The 22,330-nt window shown below is 39.4% G+C and overlaps 1 protein-coding gene across 6 annotated transcripts in view; it reads left to right on the top strand.

Annotated features, from left to right (window-relative positions):
- The window catches only part of trps1 (trichorhinophalangeal syndrome I), a 118,413-nt gene that overhangs the window by 28,246 nt on the left and 67,837 nt on the right, over positions 1-22,330 (top strand). Inside the window, exon 1 of one of the 6 annotated variants that reach the window (XM_044171386.1) lies at positions 10,796-10,901. The exons of the other annotated variants lie outside the window; for them this stretch is intronic. The gene's annotated coding sequence lies outside the window, so the exon portion shown is untranslated. Of the gene's footprint in view, positions 1-10,795; positions 10,902-22,330 lie in introns of those variants that run through there. 6 annotated transcript variants of the gene reach the window in all.

A 22,330-nucleotide genomic window follows, 5' to 3' on the forward strand; every position in this document is an offset into this window, starting at 1 on the left:
ATCAGAGATAAACTGGAAGAAACAAGCATTGCCAACAAGAACAAGAGAGATGTTGACTGAGTATTTCTGTAAACATATGCTGTGTTTGTGAATGTCATTGTATACATTATTTGTTGATGTCATGATTGCTATTATTGGCTGTTCCTTTGCAATATATAAGACTGATTTCAGCACCTGTGGGCAGAACTGGGTAGTGAAAAATGTGTTGTTATGCTTACTATAATAATAATATAACTTTATTTATAGAGCACTTATCAAAACAAAGTACAAAGTGCTTCACAACAAGAGAAATTAAATACCACAGTGAATGATGAAATATAAAGAAATATAATAAATAAAAAAAGCACTACTCACTTTGTTTAAATATTAAAGATTCTCACAACAGACAGTTGGACTTGTCATAGGTGATCCAGCATATCTTGCCAACAGTTTATCATGTGCACAGGAAGCCATCATAAAGATATTTTCTGTACTTAAATATCTTTCTACACTTTGCTTTGGCTTTATGCTTTGGAAAAATGTAATGTAGCTTTTTAATGCGGAGATGAGAATGGGCAAATTTAATTTACATTGCATCTTTTTGCCAATGTCCTTATAGTTACACTAATACAACAAACAAAAGATTTGGAAATGGTATTTCTATTAAATCTGTGGACAACAAAATTTGCTTTGACAGTTAGTTATACTCACTGATGAGTTTGTGTTTGTGAGTAACAGAGGAAGAGAAGTATGGAAGCCCAGTTAACACTCAGTGTGTATGTGTAAGCATCTGCATGTGCATCGTTTTTGTATGAGTTTATGAACATGTTTTCTAGTGTACACATGTAAGATTTCTGTCATAACTCCATTACACTTCCCAATCCTTCCAGTAGAGTTCAACTAGAGATAGAAAGTGTAGATACACAGTAACTAATGCCATTACTTGCAACAACAATAGCAGCTAATGTTATTAGCTAGTGGTACATCTAATAGTACAATAATTAATAAATAATGAATAGATTAATAGTGTATAAAATAATTGTTTAAGTAGTATTTGGAACCCTAACTTTTGATACACACAGGAAGCACTGCTGTATATAGTATATTATATGTTAAATAGTATATTATATGTAGTTTCTTCCTTCTTCTTATGAACATTTTTGCTCTCAGTGAAATGACTCAGTGTTGGTCTCTTTCTCTGCATCATGTGTTACAGAAGTCACTTATTTGGTCTTAATGAATGTTGAGTAAGTCGTCTTGGAAAATCGGACACTTTTGACTCCAGCTGCTTTGAGTCCCTTGGATACGTTTGACTGCAATAACAAACACTGTTGAGTTTGACTCCCGAATCCTTTCAGAGCCAATTGTCAGTAATGGAACATGAAACGTTCCATATTGTTAACAATATTGGAGAACCTGCTGTGTCTTCGACTACAAGAGGGAAAAGGGACATTGAAAGATTGGCAGAGAAATAGATTGAAATACCTTTACAGAAAAGAATGCTGTGACTGAAAGATTGCATAAGAATACTTTTTGTTTTTACATTATTACTGTTAATTACGTCAAAGGAGTTGGCGGTATACCATATTGAAAGAAATGCTAAGAAAGACAGCACTGAATTGATTTGAGAGTAAGAGACAGGTAGATAGATACAAGACTGAATGTATCAACATCAGATTAATGTTATGATGATCTCAAGGCAGACTTAATAAGGAGGTGTCTGTGCTTTGTTTAGTTAAGATCTGTGCAAGTTTGGCATGTGATTCTGCTTCAGAACTGCTGCCATTTATGTCATGTGGTGTAATTTGACTTAACACTGCTTTTATGTGACCTTTTAATGTATATGTTTATGTTGTTTCTTGTCTCAAAGGTTGGACTTTTGTCAGTCACTCGTGATTTTATTCAGGCTAATGCAGGTTTTAAGATCCAAAGGGGTGTGATGGCAGCCCATGGTAAAACTATAGGAAGTGAAGCGTAGTTGCCTATATTTGTTTGGCACAAGTCTTCCAGGCCGCTCTGCCAGTTGTTTGTCTTGTTCACTAGGTAGAAATCATAATTTCTCATAATACTTTCTCAGTTCATGTGAGCTATAGCAAAATGCACACAGTACTATATTAATCTATCAGCATAGTTTTTACTTTTTACACTTTTATACCTTTAGCCAGACACTGCAGATCCCCGATCTAAGATATATTTTCTGCTGTAAGAGTTGTTAGAATAGTTAGGAATAATGGCCACATATGTTTCACTGTGACACTCTAGAGCATTGTGAGCACAGCCATCAGATGTTGATAGACATATCATTTAACTTAGTTTTCTTTGTTGTTTTTGATAACACCATTCTCTGATGCCAAGTCAAATATCAGCTGCTATATTAGCCAGCATAACTGAGAGTTCCAGCTTTTCGCAGACATCTGCCCCAGCTGCTTAATGGAGTAGATTTACAACTGCCTCTGTTGGAATATTAAGTTGAATACCTACTTTTAGACTGGAGAAAATAACTAACCTCTCTAATGGATAAGTGCCATAGAATGCTTAATGCTGAGCCTCTGCGTGTGTGTGTGTGTGTGTGTGTGTGTGTGTTTAAACAAGTGTGTGTGTGTGTGGTAATCTCCATGGCAGGTTCCTTGCCACTACTCCGTGCACTACTGAACAAGGCAGCAATTCATTCAGCAGGTTTAACTGTCTGATGTGTGTGTGTTTGTGTGTGTGTGTGTGTGTGTGAGTGTGTGTGTTTGAGAGAGAGAGAGAGAGAGAGAGAGAGAGAGGGAGAGAGAGAGAGAAAATCTGTATATGTGATGTGTGTGTGTGTGTGTGTGTGTGGCAGGTTTTTAAGTGCAGAGTGTGTGTTGTTTTTAGAGAATTGTTTCCGTGCGCCTGTCTGCACCATATGGCCCAATGTGGAAAAAGGCCCCTTTAGGGGTGTGTGTGTGTGTGTGTGTGTGTGTGTGTGTGTGTTTGTGAGAGAGAGAGAGAGAGAGAGAGAGAGAGAGAGAATATGTGAATTTGTGTGTATCAGTGTGTGTACAGTGGTCTGGTCTGCCCAGAGTGAAGCTGTAAAAACAAAAGCGTCTTGAGAAAAAAAGGGGAAAAAAAAGACTATATAGGAGTAGTGATGTCAAATACTACACCATTCTCTCTCTCTCTCTCTCTCTCACACACACACACACACACACACACACACACAACTCTGTTTATCTTATTTGATCGCCTATTATTTTGTTTCTTTCATCTGGTTTTGATAGTGTTTTTTCTTTTTCTTTTCCCATTTGTCATTTTTTTGCTTTTTTCTGGTGCGTCTTTAGTTGTATTAGGTCTAATTATCGAGTCTAATGTGGTGTTTTACTCCAATGATCACTTTATATTTTAACTTTAATAATTACTTTTAGCAACTGTTTTTCGCCACTCACTTGTCATTTAGATCATTTTTTTTTGTATTGTTCTCAAATTGGTGAAAATAATCTATTTAATTTTTCCCCCAGTAATCACTTTCTTTTCTCTTGTTTTTCATTTGTCTGTTTTGTTTTTCGCTTGTCGTTTATTTTGTCTAATTGGCGTAAACCTCAGGTCTGTGGTAATGACTTCTGAGGTTAACGAGCTTCTGCTAACAATCACTCACTCACTCACTCACTCACACACACATGCACACGCACAGAGTTGTGCAAGCATGCGCACACTCAGCTGCACTCTCAAATAAATACGTATATACAGTGCGCACAAACTACTTACAAACAAACATTCATGCAAGGCTGTACACACACATACACACACTCAAAGGCATGTACACTTGTGAGACAAGTGCCTTACAAAATCTGCAAGCACTGACATTATCGCAAGAAACCTGTCACATTTGATTCATGAAGCTTGCTTACAGCTTCACTTTGACTGTTGGATCGGAAGTTAAAGGCACATTTGCAGGGGAAAAAATGCCAATTAGACTAAGGTTGTTTTATGAATAATATGTGCTGGATTTTTCTGTAACATATAGAAAAATGAACATCTACACCTTCATTCCCAGAAACACAACCAAGTTAAAAAAATAAAATAAATGAAGCTGTCTAAAGGAAATATTAGTCCTTGTTCATTTTTAAAATCAAGGGTAGAGAGCCTGATGGTTCAATGGAACTGGCTCACTAACTCACTCACAAACTTAGCTATATCTGTATATGTCAAATAGTTGAACAGCATCTGAAACCCCTACTGAAACAACTACTTATGTTACTTTTTGTACGTACAAACAATTGCAACACTATGAATGCCCACCAGGAAAGATTGTCCAAAAGTGTGTGTCATTATTCCCATTTGTACGATTCATCACATCTCACCCCTCTTTATGATGGCAGGCTTTTCATAAAAACGTAAGGTGAGAAGTTAACTACAACTCCCAAGGTCATCCAGCCACCTGCTAATGGCCAGCTCAAATGATTCAGATGTGGATTCAGGGTCAGTTTAGATGAATTTGACAACTATCGCGCAGAGAACTGTTCACAACTGCAGTGACAAAGCATTTTGACTTAGCTACAGCTCTGATTTGCGCCTCTTTGATTTGGCATTTTTTTCATAGCTTAGCTTTGAGATGCTAAATTCCACTAAGCGTTATTGATGACTGGAATCTCGCGTGAGTCGACCGCAGTCTCCTGCTAGTTCTCCTGGTGTGAACTCTGGTTTAATCTCTCTTTCTCTCTCTCTTGCTCTCTCTGGTATCTTGATATGGTCTGTGTTCTGCTGTGACTTCTAAACATTTACATTTCTGCTTTCAAGTGCTGTTTATATATGGCTCTTATCTGCTATCTAACACACACACACACACACACACACAGGGACAGACGGTGAATCAAACCTTTAGTCGTCCTGACAGCAACACTGTTGCGATGTCCATAATAGGACAGGAGGAGAGAGAAAGAGGAAGGCAGTAAGAGAAAAGAGTGCCACATAGACAGAAGGAGGGGGAGGCAGATAATTTGCCACCGGAGTGTTTTGTGGTGAGGTGAGGCGTGGAACTTTGGTGACTTTAGCTCGCAGGCTTTTTTTGATACTCCATTGATCCCCTGTAGTGAGATTTCTCGTTTCATCTCCCCCTTAGATTGCAGCCTCCGCTACAGAACAGTACCCCTGGGACTAGGAGGAATTTGGTGTCTTGCTCAAGGACACTTTAGCAGGTTGGATTCTTACAGTCACAGGGGAGATAACTTGGCCTTCTGTTTGAAGGATGCTTTAGTCTTTAGTCACTCTGCCATGCTGCCCAGCTACCCTTGGCTTGTGTGCTTGAATGCTGCCCTATCTTGATAAACTCTTGACAAATTTCCAGTGTGGAAAAAACACCTCTGGGACCAGTGGCTCACCCTCTTCTTAAATCGGGGCAGGACAGAAAAGGTTGGGTTGTACACTGTGCATACAGAGTTGGTTAAATCAGTAGTTCCCAAACTTTGTTTTCAAGCTTCAGCTTCTCAATTGTGAGAATTTTCTGCATGTGTCTGTTTTATATCATTGTAAATTGAATATAGTTGGAGTTTGGACTGTTATTTTAAGAAAACAAGACATTTGAAGTTGTCACCTTGGGCTGTTTTCTGACATTTTATAGACCAAACAATTAAATGGGAAAATAATCTGCAGATTAATCGATAAGGAACAAATAATAAATAGTTGTGGCCTGAAAAAGTTAAATTATTCAGTAATAAGTAAAGATTAATGCGTGTCTGTGCAAAATGTCATGGCAATATGTAGTTGTTGAGATATTTCAGTCTGGACCCAAGTGGTGGACTGACCTACCAACAGACCACCAGACTGACATTGCCATCCCTAGAGCCTTGCTGCTAACAAGTAAACATAGGTTTTGTGTTGCAAACATGTTTTTTCTGCTTTCCTCTCCTGCTAATCATCTCACAAACCTGAGGTTGGAAACCACTGTTTTAAAGGACCAGAACTGCACCAGATTTAGGTCAGCTTCTAACATGACTTAGTAGGTCACTGAGACCCTACCGGCTCCAAAAGTGTTCCTCACAGCTGATCCTGACCACTGACATCCCTTTTATTCAAGCAAGAGAAAAGAACAATTCTATTACAGAGATCTGTGGAGTATCACATCAGACAGCACTACTTTCCATTTGATCACCTAGTGACACATTGTCGGATGGCTAGAAATCGACAATGTATCTGTTGTTAACTCAGTTTGACATGTAGCAGGATGATTGAGCAAGGTAGGCCCATGGAGAAGGAGAGGGGTTGATAGAAAGCCTTGTTACAGTGAAATTATGGTGAGAAAGCGAGAAAGAGAGAGAGAGAGAGAGAGAGGAAATGACACATAGGTGGAAAGAATCTCATCCCTGCTCCTGTCTCACACTAGCTTTCTCTCTCTGAAACATTTGCACACTTTAACATGCACACACACACACACACACCATAATTGAACAGTAATTGAACACTTATTATCTACTTATCTGTCCAAAAAGGTTCAAAGTAAAGATTCGCGGAGCGTGTGTGTCTATGGGTGCGCACGTGTGCATGTGCTGTCTGATTCTTATCACACTGTTTGACTCAGCTGCTTTTAAGGCAATGAATTCACATCTCATCCTCTTTCTGTCTCCCTGTGTCTTCCCTTTCAGGCTGTCGTTCTAAATCTCTCCCAGTCTCTCTTTGTGTGTTAACCTCTCTACCTCTTTCTCTGTCTCTTTTTCTATGTCTGTCTCCCTGTTTTTCTCTAAAGTCAAAGAACATCTATTGTCAGTTTTCATTGCCAAACAGAAAGACAGCAGCTTCAACTACAAAATGTGACTTATAGATGTTCAATTTCCTGTGTGACTTGAAATAGTATGCAACATAAATCATGCTTTGGACTAAATATCTCTTTTTCTATCTTATTATCTTATTATCTTTTACTTAACTCACTTTTCTCCCTAACTCCAATTAACTGACTATCTATTGATTCTTTCCACCCATCTATCTCTATCTCTCTCTCCCACAGTTACAAATAATTTTTGTAGAGATTATCCCTCTGTAAATTTGTATCCAGAAAAATGCGAAAGAGTTTCAGGTTTGACAGGTTGAACGATAACAGACAACAACTTTGCCAACAAGGACAGGAGGAGTTTAAAGTATCCCCTGTCTCTTTGACGGTTAACATTATACAGAATGTCAAGCTTTGGACAGATTTGGTGTACATTTTGGGGATCAAAAGGCTTTTCACCCACAAGATCAGTTGATTAGACTTTAGAGGTGAGAGGATCTGATGCCAAATAGCCTTGATATTTTCTGTGTAAATCAACCCCAGAGGATAAACAATTCTGAATTGTTAAGCGTTTGCAGAGTTTTTATTTTTGCATGCCTTCAAGTTTTTGTATTGTTGCCAGAATTGTGGTTTGTTATATTTGACTCATGCATAACTGGAGCGTAATGGCACAAGTACAAATATTAAGTATAGGCAACAGGTAGTGATTGACGGCAGGGAGATAGCTGAAAGGCAGACAGAAGGGAACAGTCAGTTATACCTCTGGCTAATTTCCCCATTGATGCCCATGTATATTTGACATTGTACAATACACTATCTGTGGTTTGCCCCCAGGGTTACGAAACATTATCTAACATGCAGAAGACACTTTTAGCTGTCAATTGCAGTGCAAATTGAACATGGAAAAATGGAAGAAAGTCTCAGCAGCACACACAGAGTGTGCTGGGTTTTTTTTGTCATTCATCAGTGGCATAGATCAGAGAGAGATTAGAGAGATGAATAAAAAGAGATGAAAAGAAGGGAAAGACAGAGGGAGGGGCTGGGTATAAAATAAGAGATGAAAGGATTTAGGGTGTAGTAACAGCTAGATAGGTTTAAGCACTAAACTCTATGTGATTGTGCGGGTCCATGCTTGTATTTGTGTGTATGTATGTGGATTTTTAAGGGTGTACCAGCAGTTAGATGGGTGTGAGAACTAAAGATTACATACCTTTGCTCTTATTACTGATCCACACCTGAATCTCTTGTAAATCTTTGACCTACTTAAGGTGTCCTGATCTAGTTAAGGTCGCATGACTTATCCTCAGCACGCACTTAAAAGACGCTGATAAGTTTTGACAGAACAGGCAAAGACAGGGTGTGTTAAGCTTTGTCCTTTTCAAATGTGATCACGTCATTAATTTGAGGCCTGGCGAGCTGATAGCTAACTTTTTGGGTTCTATACAGTGGAATGTTTCAGCTGCATTTACACACTTAGTTATCAGACTTTGCTCACAACATAACTGTGTTCTTTTTATAAGATCTGTATCTGTATGCAGTACCAGTAATCCTAAATGATGAAGTGTGCATGCTGCTTGTATTTGACAAGTCAGGTGTAATGCTGTGTCTGCCCTCAGGTCAGAATATGGTAAAAAACTGAACTGATGTCAAAGTGAATTTCCACAGCAGGTGTTTACAGGAGGCTCTATTTACATGGCGCTGCTTGCTCTTTTTTTAGTTATTATCCAAAGCGCATTGCAGAAGGGATGCCAGCGACTGTTCCACAATATAGGATTAAAGGTTGATGACATTCTGTCGATATTTCAGTTAGAGGACCCGTGTCAAGACAACACTCCCTGAATAATTGGCACCTTCATCCAACTTACAAAGTCACTGCTCCTCTGTCTTACACAAAATCATCCACAGCACCCTGCGACAGATAATCACAGGTGATCAATTTCAGTTTATCATGTTGAGAATGAATGTTAGATCAAATTAGGTCAATGTACATCACGGTCGCTTCCTTGGTGTGTACAAGCAGCAGTTAGATGTATAGGCTGCAGTAGTGATTCTAGTTTAATTTGATATGTTTGATTGGCAGCTTATATGCCAGATAACAGTTAAAATACAAGATACATGAAACAAAACACAGACACTTATTTTGGAGTGTGCTTTCAAACCATCATATTTATAAACTGCCAAAAGCCATATGTATGGTGTCAATCTACTTACTGTCTTGTATTTCATTTGATATATTGCTCTTCATCACATTGACAAATGTGAATCAGGGATTCACACAGGGATTCAAATCTCGTAGCCTGAGAGTTTAAGACGCTGATTGTCTAATTGCAACAGTCCTGCTTCGAGTCTGGGTGGGGATGTTTATTGCATTTTCTTGATCTTGTCCTTATTTGATGGATTTATTCATGATTTAAGTGGTGATGGTTTATTTTAACATCTTAGTTATCTATACTCTGTAGGTAACCTCTTCACTGCATTGCATTTAATATACATGTACATGCAAGTGGAATTCCTTCTACAGCATAGAGTTGGCTGATCATTTCTATTTTCACTCGTTATTGTGGTTACTCGAGATCGCCGATAGGTGATCCGATCACCAGGGGGGCCGGAGGAAAAAAAAAACTCAGCGACCTGCGGTGGAAAAGTTGAAACAGAATAAACTTTTGGAGAAATGCAACCCAATGTCACATTGCGGTGGCCAATCCAGCAATCAGAGTCCACAGTCATCCTGAAATATGACTGAAACCAGGCGCTATCCAGGTGGACTTCATGGACCAAACTATGATACTCTGCCAGTTTTGTCCTTGCTTGGTTTATTTCATGTACCCAGCTTCGATGTCCATGTCTGACTTGCAGTCTATGCTCAAAAATAGCGATACCAAGAAGCTTCCTTTGGTTTGTGTTTATTTGTTTGAGAGAGAGAGAGAGAGAGAGAGAGAGAGAGAGAGAGAGAGAGAGAGAGAGAGAGAGAGAATGAATGAGGAGAGGGAGTGCTGGTAGCGAGAAAGCCGGTGAGAAATAAATAGTTGTTTTCTGATTGTTTCACAGCTGTTATGTTCTAAAGCACAAATTAACATGCCCACACCCCCACCAGAAACATCTCAAATGCAGATTCTAGAGATAATTTTTTATAATATCCTTCTGATAGTAGCCTAAGTTAGTTCAAATCGCTCTAATATCGGCAAAGGAAAAACCAATTGCCGATCATCCTTTCAACCGTCTATATAGGATTCGATCTCCAATCGGCACAAGCCTGCTACAGCAGAATCGATATACTTTAGGTTAAACAGGAACTCTTTCCTAAATTAAAGAGACTGGTGTACAGTACTGTGATAGGGTGATGTGTGAACATCTGACTTTGGGTGTGAAACAAGACCATTGCAATGTCTCTATTGAACTTTGCCCACTTATCCACATGTGTGTTTATGTGACGCTTGCAGCTTCTTAATACACTTACAAAATTCATTTTATTCCTAAAAACCCTATTATGATAAACCTAAACTAAAGTCTTCAACTGTATGCGTGCGTTTGTGTGTGTGTGTGTGTTAAGGAGCTTTTATCTCAGACATTGATGTCGCAACGACCTGCAACTTCCCCTAGCACAGGGAAGCTCATTGCCTGTGCGTGTGTGAGGGGAGTAAAGATGAAAATGAGTGAGAATAGCAATGTGTGGCTGTAATGCAGGAGAGATGGATGTAAGCTCACAAAAACCCATGGATGTTTTTGTTTTTTTCAGGCAAACCTTCTCCATCACAGTACCGCCGGGGGACAAAGTAGCAACTTTAATTAGGAAAATAACTTTTATCGATTCTAAGAGATAGAGAAGAAGCTTTTCCTTTGAGTTTCTTGAGGTGTCAACCTTGTGAAAAATGTGACACCTGCTCTTGTAGAAAGAATGATGCCTAAAGTTAAAACAAAAACTTGACACTTCATGAAGAATTTTAGGCGCCTTCAGACTTTGCCTAACAATTTAACCCCACTCTTATAGTCTGTGTCTTAGAAATTCAAAGTGAAAGCTTCAGGTATATTGCCTTTTTTTAATTTATTTTTTTAAAAGATTTTTTGGGGGGGCTTTTTGCCTTTATTTAATAGGAACAGCTGAAGAGAGACAAGAAATGTGGGAGAGAGAGCAAAGGGCCACGGGTTGGATTCAAACCCAGGCTGCTGCAGTAAGAACATGGGGCATGCACACTACCAGGTGAGCTACTGGGGTGCCTCAGTCGATTGCTTTTTTAGCCCAAAAGCTATAAAATGAATACATACGTGATTTGTAGGAAAACTCCTCTGCATCTTCCTTTTGGTGGTTTCTGATGCATGATTATCATTGTTTTAGCCATAATTGTGTGGCCGTGTTGTTTTTGTAAAATAGTTCCTATTTTGTATTGCTGTAATTATTCTAGTTAATTTTCATCACAGGCAAAATGATTATTGTTCAGTCTGTCTTGTTGAAAAGGTTCTTGAATGTTTTAATGCACAATTGGGTTCTGTAGTAATTCTCTTAGAGCTAGTTGTCTACCTCCGAAGTCACTCTGGGCAGGCCAAAAGTCTCATAACCATCCACTCTCTGTCTGTGTGTATCTGTCAGTTGTTATGCAGGATAGAGGAAATGAAAGCTCAGACTGAGCCCCAAGGCTCTCTAAACTGTCTCAATGTCCTTCACATGCATATGTTTGTGTGTTGCTGTGTGTGTCTGTGGCTAAGCACATATGCTCCCATAAATAAGTGTGTGAGAAAACAGCAGTTTGTGCCGAAAATGAGGAAAGAATACACTCATGTTATGTCTCTGTCTTTCTCCATTATACTCAAGTACCTACGTGTGCATGTACTACACATATACACACACAGACAGACACCACATACACACAAACGCATACGCATGTACTGTATGCACAGTGTTAGGAAGTGATTAAATCTCAGCTTTTATTGTGAAATATTGGGCAGTGCTGCCACCCCCTTCCTCTTTTTTGTTCTTTGTGCGTGTCTATGTGTGTGTGTTCTTTAACTATTGTCTATTTGTGTGTCTTGTGCGTGCAAATGTGTGTATTGTGTATAATTTTAAACTCTTCTCTATAACTGACAATAGCTAACACTGTGGACACAGTGTACAATGTATTACATCTTGCAGGTGCTAGTGGCTATTACTTTTGTGTACTGTAATTTAATATATTTTCAAGGAAAATATTATTTAGTTAAACAGTATTTTACTTAAATGCATTTCTGTTCGCTGACTTAAAAACACATTAGTTTATTGTTCAGTCTGCTCACATTTCTACGACCCAATTTGTGTGTGTGTATGTAATTTCCTGGTTGTTCCCCATCAACCCCCGAGCTCTGATCACAGGAAGTTGAGAGGAAGTTGTCAGGTCTCCGCTACACACACACACACACACACACACACACACACACACACACACACACACACACACACACACACACACACACACACACATCAACCTCCTCCCACGCTTTCACACTGGTAGGAGAAATGGTAGGGGTGAGCAAATAAAAGAGCGAAGAAGAGCAAGAGAGAAGGGGGACAAGGGGAGGGGACAGTGTTCAGGTGTGAGTCTTTTTTCATCTGGTGCTCTCTTTCTTCATCAAGTGTGAAAAGTCTGTCCGTTTCTACACCACCATCTCTCACTCTCTCATCTTTTTTTTTGCTCAGTCCTTCTCTGTGAGGCATCTGCCACTCCTCTGCAAACTAATGGGCTGTTCACACATACATACTCAAAAGATGGGAGAGCGACAGGCTGCTATTCATTGTAATTGTATTCTGCAATTCACTGGTAGTGCAGGCCAAGCACGCTCGTTTTAAAGGTTTGGTATGCGATTCTAATCCAATACACGTCTTTCTGTCAAATTCAGCAAATATCTCCTCATGGTACACTAGCTGTCCATTCTGTGTGTTTGGTGTTTGTACACAGCACTGGCTCTGTAAATTCTAAACAAACAAAGTGGCTTGGACCGAGCCACACAACATTATTCCAGCCATGTTTTGTTTGTCAGGTAATGTTAATTGACTTGCCCACAGACATTCAGCTTACTTTCTAGCTTGCCAATATATGCTGTTATTGTGATGTTAGCTATAGTAGCAGGAGAGTGGTAGCTCCAGACAGTATCGCTGTGGGAAACTGTCTCCTCCTCTATGGCTGTTAGTTTAGCAGCAGCAACTGTAGGGACAGTTTGCTAACCCACAACCTAGCTAAGCTAACCCACAACCTAGCTAGCGTTAGTTACATTACTTTCTGTGTCGTCGTTCGCTCTATATCATGGTATTTGTCATGGTATTGGATTTCTCCAGAATCGCATACCCCACCTTTAATGCCCACAGAAACAGAAGCACTGATTTGTTTACTACTCCGCCCCACTAGCAGAGTTTCAAAAAGACGTATTGCAAAAACGCTGTTCTGTATTCGGGAAACAAACTGTACAACAAGAAATGAACAACTTCCTTGGGTGTAGTACGGCGGCTACGTCAGAACACAACTGTCCAGACGGAGCAGAGTACGTAAATGACGTGCAACACACACACACACAGCTACAGCTACAGCTTCATGAGAGGCCAGAGACTGCCTACTACTTTGTATCTGTATGTGTGAACGCAGCGTAAGAAAGAGTGTGTTTGTATACATTCTAGTAACCTGGTTATTGTCTGCTCTCTGTGGTAGCCCTAGAAGTCTTGTTAAGGAGACCAGAGGAAGGGATTCAAAATAATCTGATTTTGTGGCCACGTACTATACACACTTAGCTGGGTTTCTAATGGTGCTTTATATACATGCACAAGACAAAGACCAGGGCAGGGAAATGATTGCTTTGACAGCAGTGTGGTGGGATGAAAGGAAACACCTTTATATTTAAAATAATAAAAAAAAAAGTCTAAATAAGTCAGTTTACACAGCTGAACTGCAGATTATTTGTAAAAATCCAGCAACTGAAGATAGGAAAACCCACAACACTAGGATAAGATTCAGCTTTTCAGTGCAGCTTTCGAACAGCCTGCTGTGTTCGTGTCCTCAGTGTGTGGCGCCAAACTGTTTCTGGCTTTTTGGTTGTTACAGTCAGTGTTTGTTAGGTGTGTGTGCCCTCGGTGTGCAGAGTTAAACTGTTTCTGATAGTTTCACAGTAAATCAATATCCTGAGACAGACTCCATCATTCTGTATTTGAACACAAGCATAGAAAGTCAGGGCCAGATATATCGGGTTACTTTCTAAAACAGTTCTTTCAGGGGATTTAGATACATCATATGTTGTGTGTCCTTCAGATGTGTGTATTCATCGAACCAATTCGTTGAATAGGTATTCGTGCATTAAAAGTAATTGTTGGCAATTCTTAGTAGTTGTGTAGTGTGATACTGATATTGTGGGATGTTCTTAATTTAGTATTCATATTTTCCTGGGTTGTGGTTTTGAGATGTGATGTGATGAGATCACCATGGACATTTTCTCTCTCTTTTGTTTCATACAGTACTTTGTCTTTTTTACTCTTTGTTAGAAAAGGCTTTTCAAAACAGACACCTCTTTAATACAATATTTCTAGGATTTGGAGAACGCCCTTCAATTATTTATCAGACCCTGCTTTTGATGTGTTTTTCTTTTGTGTGTATATGATGTGTTTGTATTGTGTATCTTTGCGTGTGTCTACTGTCAGTGTGTTTCCTTTGGTATTAAGGCCATGATTCAATACTTTTATCATAGCTTTGAAATGTCTTTGTTTTTGGTTTGAAGAACTCCAACACATTTCACCAGAAAAATGTCTCAGTTTATTGTTTATTCAGTTTGTTCTAATGCAGCAGCAGATTTCAAACTGGTGATTGTGGTGTGTGTGTGTGTGTGTGTGTGTGTGTGTGTGTGTGTAATGTCTGCCGTGTGTGGTGCGTAGTTGATGTGCAGGAAGAAACTAAATGAGGATTTAATGAAGTTGGATTGTTTTTAAATAATGTAAATGATTAGATGCAAATGGTGGAACTAATGTGGTCATATTACAGTGGTTTTTATCATAAATTATGATTGTGTAGAATTCAGTGAGAAGTTGTTCAGTTGATCAATCCTTATTGGAGAATTGTGTGAATATGTGTGTATTTGTTCTGTTTTCTCCATATTGAAGGATTTGTTACATGAGTGCTTATGCATGTATGTTTTTTATGTGTTTTTGTTTCTGTTTGTTTCTTTTTTTAAATCATTTTTGAATCTCTATGAGGCGCTTTTTCTGGTTAAATAAACTTATAAGAATGTGATTTTGTATGCTGACGTGTTTTCCCCTGTGCATATGTGTGATCCATAAGGATCTTTGCTCATTGTCAGCCTCTGTCTCCTGGCAGCCAGTTTACCAGTAATTAACTACACACACTCCTCACCGTCTGTGAGGTGTGTTTGTGTGTGTGTTTTTTCCTTGTGTGAAATTGTGCCCCCCCATGACAGTTGTATGATTTATCCCTAAAGTTATAAATCAGATTTCACACACACACACTAAACCACACAGACACACATAGCATAGACATATAGCTGTTGACCGCAATTTGCTCACCGCAAAAATTGGTTAAGGTGACATCATCAATGATGGTGAGAGAGAGAGAGAGAGAGAGAGAGAGAGAGAGAGAGAGAGAACAGAGAGAGATCCATTTTTAAAGGAGCTTTCTTAGACGTGACCACACACACATGGTATGCTCCACACACACGTTCACACACAGACAGAGTATGCTCTAAGGATCATAGCAGGGGAGCTGTGTGTGTGTGTGTAAAGTTAAAATCCAGACAGTCATTCCAGAGGCCAGACTATTGAGTCTTATAAACTCTCAGGTCACAGATTATTGAAATTGCAGAAGAGATATATAGTCTGCGCCTTTGTGTGTGTCTTCTGTTTCACTATTTTACTAAAACATCACAAATTGCTGAGAAGACCCAGAAATCCAGACACACACATGAACACACACCTGCACATGTATGTGTTTATGTGCATAAATGTCTGTGATTTAAGGAAATAACACAGGTGTGTGTGAAAGATTTGGATGCAATGTGTATGCCTGTATTTGAACTAGAAGCCTGGGTCTGTGTATGTGTGTGTGTTGTAATACTGATTTATTTCAGCATCTTTTATAGCCCCATTGGGAACTGAACCAGCAACTTCTTGGCAGCTATTTCATTGTAATAGTCTAACATACACACAGACAGTCTATTGTGTAGGCTAATCTAACAAAATGTACCTTGTTTTTAACCCGCTAACCTCCGGCAATTTGGCTAGGAATGCTCGGACAGCCTAAAATGTTTAAACCTATTCCTTCAGAGAAACGGAGTAACCTGTTTTTATACTCCTCTGACCCACCTGTGGGCCTTAATACACACTTCAAAATAAAGTTTTATAGACCGTGGGTCCCAGGGTGTTAGCGTAGCACTCAAATTTGCCTTTGCAGATGAAAACAGCTAGTTTGTGCCATGCTGACGAAGTCAAAGTTGGAAAAGTGGGTTTCTGTCACTTGTAACATTTTCTGTTTCACTGTCTTTTGTTTGTGTTGTAAAGTTAAAGAGTTAATTATCTTGAAAGCACCAGTTCAGAGAATCTCCCTGGGTGATTTTCTCAGTAGTTTTTGAGGTGCACTTAAACAGCAGTCTAAACCCCAAAGTGCTCAGTAGCCAAGAGACCATGGTAATACTGGACAGCTCCCAGTTATGTGTTCATGTCTGTGTGTAACTGGTGTTAACCAGTGTTCTGCCTTTAACTCCCCAAAGGGATAAACAGCCCTCCTACAGAGTATTACACACACACACACACACACACACACACACACACACACACACATTACAGTGTTTCCCAGACCCTGTGTGGTGCAGCAATCCAATGTAGTTATTCGAGGTCAGACTACTCTAATAGACTTTTAATAAAGTTTGTGGGGGGGGGGGGGGCTGGAAGTGTGTGTATTTCTGTGCATGCAAGATTGATGCAGTTATTTTCGGGGGAGTCTCTACGTTTTTTGTTAAGTAGAGTGTCTTCCACTGTTTGATTCCGAATCTGTGTCTCATAAATAGTAAGTGCAACAACATTGATTAAAATAATAAAGGTATAGTGATCTGCAGATCTAAACAGCTCATATGAGTACTTGTGAGATTCCGCTAACTGACTGTTCTGTCTTCTTGTGTCTTTACAGTATGTGTCTTAATTAAGATCACTTAACACCCAGTAAAGAGACAGCCATATGTGCTGAGATCAAAATAAATCAAAACAAATCAGAAAAACTACAAAAATAGTTGTTTAGCTTTTTTGGCTTGTGTGAGATTCTGCAAGCATGATTGTGCTTCCTGTTGTTTGTACTGAATCTATTAAAAGAGGTATCCATAGTCAATGTAATGTAGTGGCGACAAGACATATGGTTGATCAGGCTGTAGGAAATCATTTTGGAAATTGTGTGCATCTACAGTTTAAAATATTCAGAAAAAAGGCCTGGTAACACGGCATCTTGCTTTAAGAAATTGATTATATTTGAAGGAATTGTCGATCTGATTTTAAGGATATACGATATAGCTGTCTCTTAAAATAAAAGAAAATGGCAGCATTTGCTTTCACACAAACACACACACAGAAATGCAAGCAGACACATAGGCCTAAATGACACAGTCTGAGCTTGTTCCATTTTTTAAAAACATTTCTTCGCTGTGTTTAATGAATAGATGTCTATCTGTCAGTCACGTAGACTGATTAAAGCTGTTGTGCTATCGCCACACCTTCTCGCACGCATGCACACACACACACACACACACACACACACACACATCTACAAACACATCAAGGTTTGTGTAAGGATAACCCAGAAGTAAGGGAAGTAGAGAAATAGAGATTGAGAAAGAGACAGGGAGAGAGAGAGAGAGGAGGGAGGGTAATGTATAAGGATGGGTGGGAGCAAGTGATTAATTGAGAGAGCTAGATGAAAGATGGACAGATAGGGAGTGGAGCTGACACAACAGGTGTGTTCACAACATCGTTTTTTTGTGTGTGTGTGTGTGTGAGTACGAAAGAGACCAGTATAGAGAGTAGTAAGCAGAGAGAGGCAGCTAGAGAGTGAAGGAGTAGAAACAGAGGGAGGGAGTCTCATAACGAGAGAGAGGTATTGAAATGTGAACCTCTGATTAAGTTTGACATTTAAGATGACATATTTTGCACGCTGTTACCCCATTACAAATGAGTCCTACACTCTGGGATAGTGTGTCTGCATTTGAGTCTATATGTGTGTGTGTGTGATTTGCTTGATCTGTGGCAGGAATGAATTGGGCCCCCGCTACGCAACAGATGAAGTGTGTGTGTGTGTGTGTGTGTGTGTGTGTGTGTGTGTGTGTGTGTGTGTGTGTGTGTGTGTGTAAGTAAGAGTTCTGGCATTGATTAGGGGCCTAGCAGGCAACTGAAAGCTTTTAGTCTTAAAATGGCAGGTGGAGTCTATCGCACAGTGATTTTATGTTGTCCACCTCTCTCTCCCTCCTTCTGTTTCTCTCCCAACCCCCTCCCTATCTGCAATTAGACTCCTGCCTCTGCAAAATCAATTCCTAGCTGTTTCTTGTCCCCCAAAACAGAAATGCTCCCTTCAGCCGACTCTTTTCCCTCCTTATCCCCTTGTTTCTGGAATAGGCCAGACACACCCGTGCTCCCATCCAGCTCTCAAACTAAGCACCACATAGCAGCTTGCACTTGTGGCCAATTCCTATTATTATCCCACCGCTCTAAATAGGCTCGGTTTCACGGACTGATCTGTTTTGTCTGTGTGGGTACTAAAACGTGCGCACTTTCGTTAATATTTTCTTCAGCTGCTTTCATTCACAGACACGTAACCTAAAGCCACAAGCCATTTCAGCGTGACTGCCATTTTGTGCATCAGTGGCCTTCCTAGAAATAATTATCTGTGACCTTTTCATATAAATAAATGACTACTGAGTGATAAAACACAGTCATGAAAGCTTTGACACTTGCAACAAGAACAACAAGAGCTGGTGTCTGCCATGGAAAATCCTTTCTACGGACAGGAAGTGGTCTGTTTTCCGGTTTCTGGTAGCACCTTCAATGGTATTTATTTGGAGTAAAGAAACATTTGAGCATGGTCAGCACACCATGGCTTAACATACAAAAAATGTATACATACAATTGAAAATCCAATGAAAATCATTTCATTGACTGTAGAGTAGACACAATTAGTTAATTAACAATTAATTAATCTTCAACTATTTTGATAAACCATTTCAGCATTTTTCAAGCAAAAATGCCAAACATTTGGTGGTTCCAGCTTCTCAAATGTTAGAATTTGATGCAATTCCCAGAAGAATCCCTTGTCTTACATTGATTGATAGACATTCTTGTACTTTTTTCAGACTTTTTATAGTCCAAATAATTAATCGATTCATTCAGAAAATAATCAAAGATTTTAATAGATTGGTAGTTGCAGCCCTAAGTGACTGGTTGATAAGTAATTTCTGACATCTTGACAAAACTGATGGAGCTCTTTACATATTAACTCTTCCATACTGTAACAAAGCTGAAAGTGAGTCTTCAAAATCATCAGATGCCAAAACACATGTTGCATACATGTACCTGAAAATACACTTTACAAATGGTCATCTTACAAGTCATATAAATTCCAAATTAAAATTACAATTTGCCTTTCTGCTCACACATCCAACCTGTTCATTAAGGAGAATTTAAGGAGTGTTGAAATATATTATGAAGTCAATTTGCTCTCACATTAATTCAGCTAATTAAAGTATTTTCTATTTTTAGTGAATCCATTTAATTTATTCAGTGTGCCATTTGGCCAGGAGAGCTCGCCCCCACATGCCCAGTTTTAAAGTAGATGTTATGATAGTCATCCACTTTTTAGGGATGCTTATTAGTATGTGGGGCTCATCTGCTCTTTGCCTCCTGCCTTTTTTCTCTCCTCTTGCATTCCCTTCCTTTGCTCCTATTTCTGTCTATCCATTTCCCCAGACAACCTCTCTTTTTTCTTTTTAAATGAAGAAAATATATTCTCTTTCCTGAGACTTTTTCTCCCCTCGAAACTCCTGTCCTCCTTCCATTTACCGTCTCTCTCACAAACAGTCCTTGCCTTCTTTCTCTCTTCTCTCTTCCTTCCTCTCTTAACCATACTCCTCCTCAGTGTACCCCCACTTCGCCATGAATCTACCTTCTATCTTTTCAAAAACTTATGAAAGATACAGTGAATCAGAAGAAGGGACATGGTAACACAAGAAAAAAGTAGGGACAGATGATGAGGAGCAGGAAATGTAGGGACAAAGACAGAGAGAATAATATGAAGAGACAGAATGACGCAGATCGAGAAAATGAAAGAGAAGCTTGAGAGAGATCTCTCTTTGTAACAAGACCTTGCCTTTAGCATTATTTCTTCATATGGTGCACATTAATCCTTTGTTTATGCAAGATGGAGATGCCAACTACAGCTGTCCCACGGGGAGGGGAAGAGCAGAGCTATCTGAAGGCAGCAGAAATATGTGACCGTGTTAAGATTCCCATCCATTACAGCGATTTAATACTATGCATTTAGAGAATTAGCTTGGAGTCACTGAAAATGAAAATGGTTGAGATGTACTGGTAATCTCTTTTTTCTCATTATCGAGATCTAACAGTGTTCTCAGAATGAAAAAGACTTGCTTTAATTTAGTATGAGTTACATTCATTTTAGTGGTCTTCTGGTGTTTGATGATCCCGTACATATTATGTGGTTGTGTTGGAAACACAAAGACCCTTTTGCGTGCATATCAAATGATGGTAGCGGTTTAACATCCACAGTTATTTGTGGTGCTGAAATGGTTACTCGATTACGCGATTGTCGGGGAATAAATCCCCACCATTTTTTAAATAATCCAAGTGTTTAAGCTAGCTTGGTATCACTACTCAGTTCATTTTCGACGGGGCATTATCAACAGGCACAGACCAAAATGCCTCTGGACGCAATTGGAAAGACCTAAAAACAATCAATTGCATCGAAACGTGCTGAGCGACACATGCATGTTGGGGCGGTGCTTGGTCTGTTTTCAGGCAGGAAAAAATGTCATCCTGGTCACAAACTTTCTCAAAGTAAAGCTAAACAGTACACTATAATGTGTGTCTGAAAACATTTGAGGCAGGAAATAGGAAATGCAGTAACAGAATCTTGCTTCATATTTGATCAGCTCTGCCTAGTTTGACAGTTTGATCCTAGTTCTTCCGCTGTATCAACCAATCAGAGCAGCGTGACGTGTGACTTCAAATCTGGACCGGTAACTCTACTCTGTCAGTCATTGTATCAAACCCGCCCCATATTAGATAAATGGTTGGGATTGGCCCGACTGGATCCAGGACGGGTGGAAATCTGTCTGAATGGGAGGGGGGGCCAGACGTATCTGCCAAAGCAAATGAAACATGAGCTCGGCAGATTTGTCTGGTTCCCAGGCTATATTTAAGCAATTTATCAAGCAATAATTTCAAACATTTGCTGGTTACAGATTCTCAAATTTGAGCTTTTGCTGTTTTTATATAATGCAAATTAGTAGAGTTTTGGACTGTTGGTTGGATAAAACAAGCAATTTGAAGACATCATCTTGGGCTCATGGCAGTTATGATAGGCAATTTCACTATTTTCTGATATTTTTAGACTAAATGATGATTGGATGAATGACTGATAAACTGATAATGATAAATTCACACTTCAGCTGATGGTATTAAGTACATTTTGGTTTTAGCAGTACCCAACCGAAAGCAACGTGATGTGATGTAAAAACTTTTTAGACTTCTTGGCTAATTGCAGGAAGGAACGGTGATAAATAATGCTTAACACCAAGCTGCATAAAAAAAAAAAACTTTAACATGTAACACATTCGAAATTTTCCAGTATGGTTCCCCTACTGTGGCCAGATATCTGACATATACTACAGAAACATCGCACACCCCTCTTGGTGCATCCTTCAACATTTGTCTTGGGGTGATTATTGGCAATTTCAGATAAAAGCCTCAAAACCCCTACCGTTGGGGCTAATTGTAGTTGATGGAAACGATTAACTGTCACATTTGTCCTCGCTATGGAATTGAGGCCATTGTGGTGTATAGGGTCTAATTGTAGCTAGTAGCAGTAGTTGTTATGCGGTATGTTGTGGTGGGTTGTACCTAATTGTAGTTGATAGTAATGGTTCCAGTCTGTGTATACAGCCTGAAGCAGACAAAGGCTGTACTGCGACATTGAGACACACACAGATGTGTACACCCAGAAACAGACATACATACACACACCTCTTCTTCTTGCCCACATCCTGGAGCATACAAGTAGCACCTCAGAAGTATGCAAATAAAAATTTGATGCCAAGATAAATAAATAAATAGACATTATTACTCTTACTAAATTGTGCTCTGTTGATTTCATGCTTCACCAAAATCATTCATAATTTTCTTATTATTGCGTTGGTTAACTTTTGAAGTCACCACGTAAATCTCACGGGGCAGATGGAAACACAGTTAGGTCAGTCAGTGCTTCTTAGGTCAGGATTTCAGCTTCATTGCTTTACCACAACGATCTGTAGTTTTCCACTGTGTGTGTGTGTGTGAGTGAATGATGAATTCTGACTGGGTGTGGTGAACATCAGATGAGATTTTCCTCTGCTCCCTGCACT

The sequence above is a fragment of the Siniperca chuatsi genome, linkage group LG17, assembly GCF_020085105.1.
Source record: "Siniperca chuatsi isolate FFG_IHB_CAS linkage group LG17, ASM2008510v1, whole genome shotgun sequence".
In the NCBI taxonomy this organism is placed as follows: Eukaryota; Metazoa; Chordata; class Actinopteri; order Centrarchiformes; family Sinipercidae; genus Siniperca; species Siniperca chuatsi.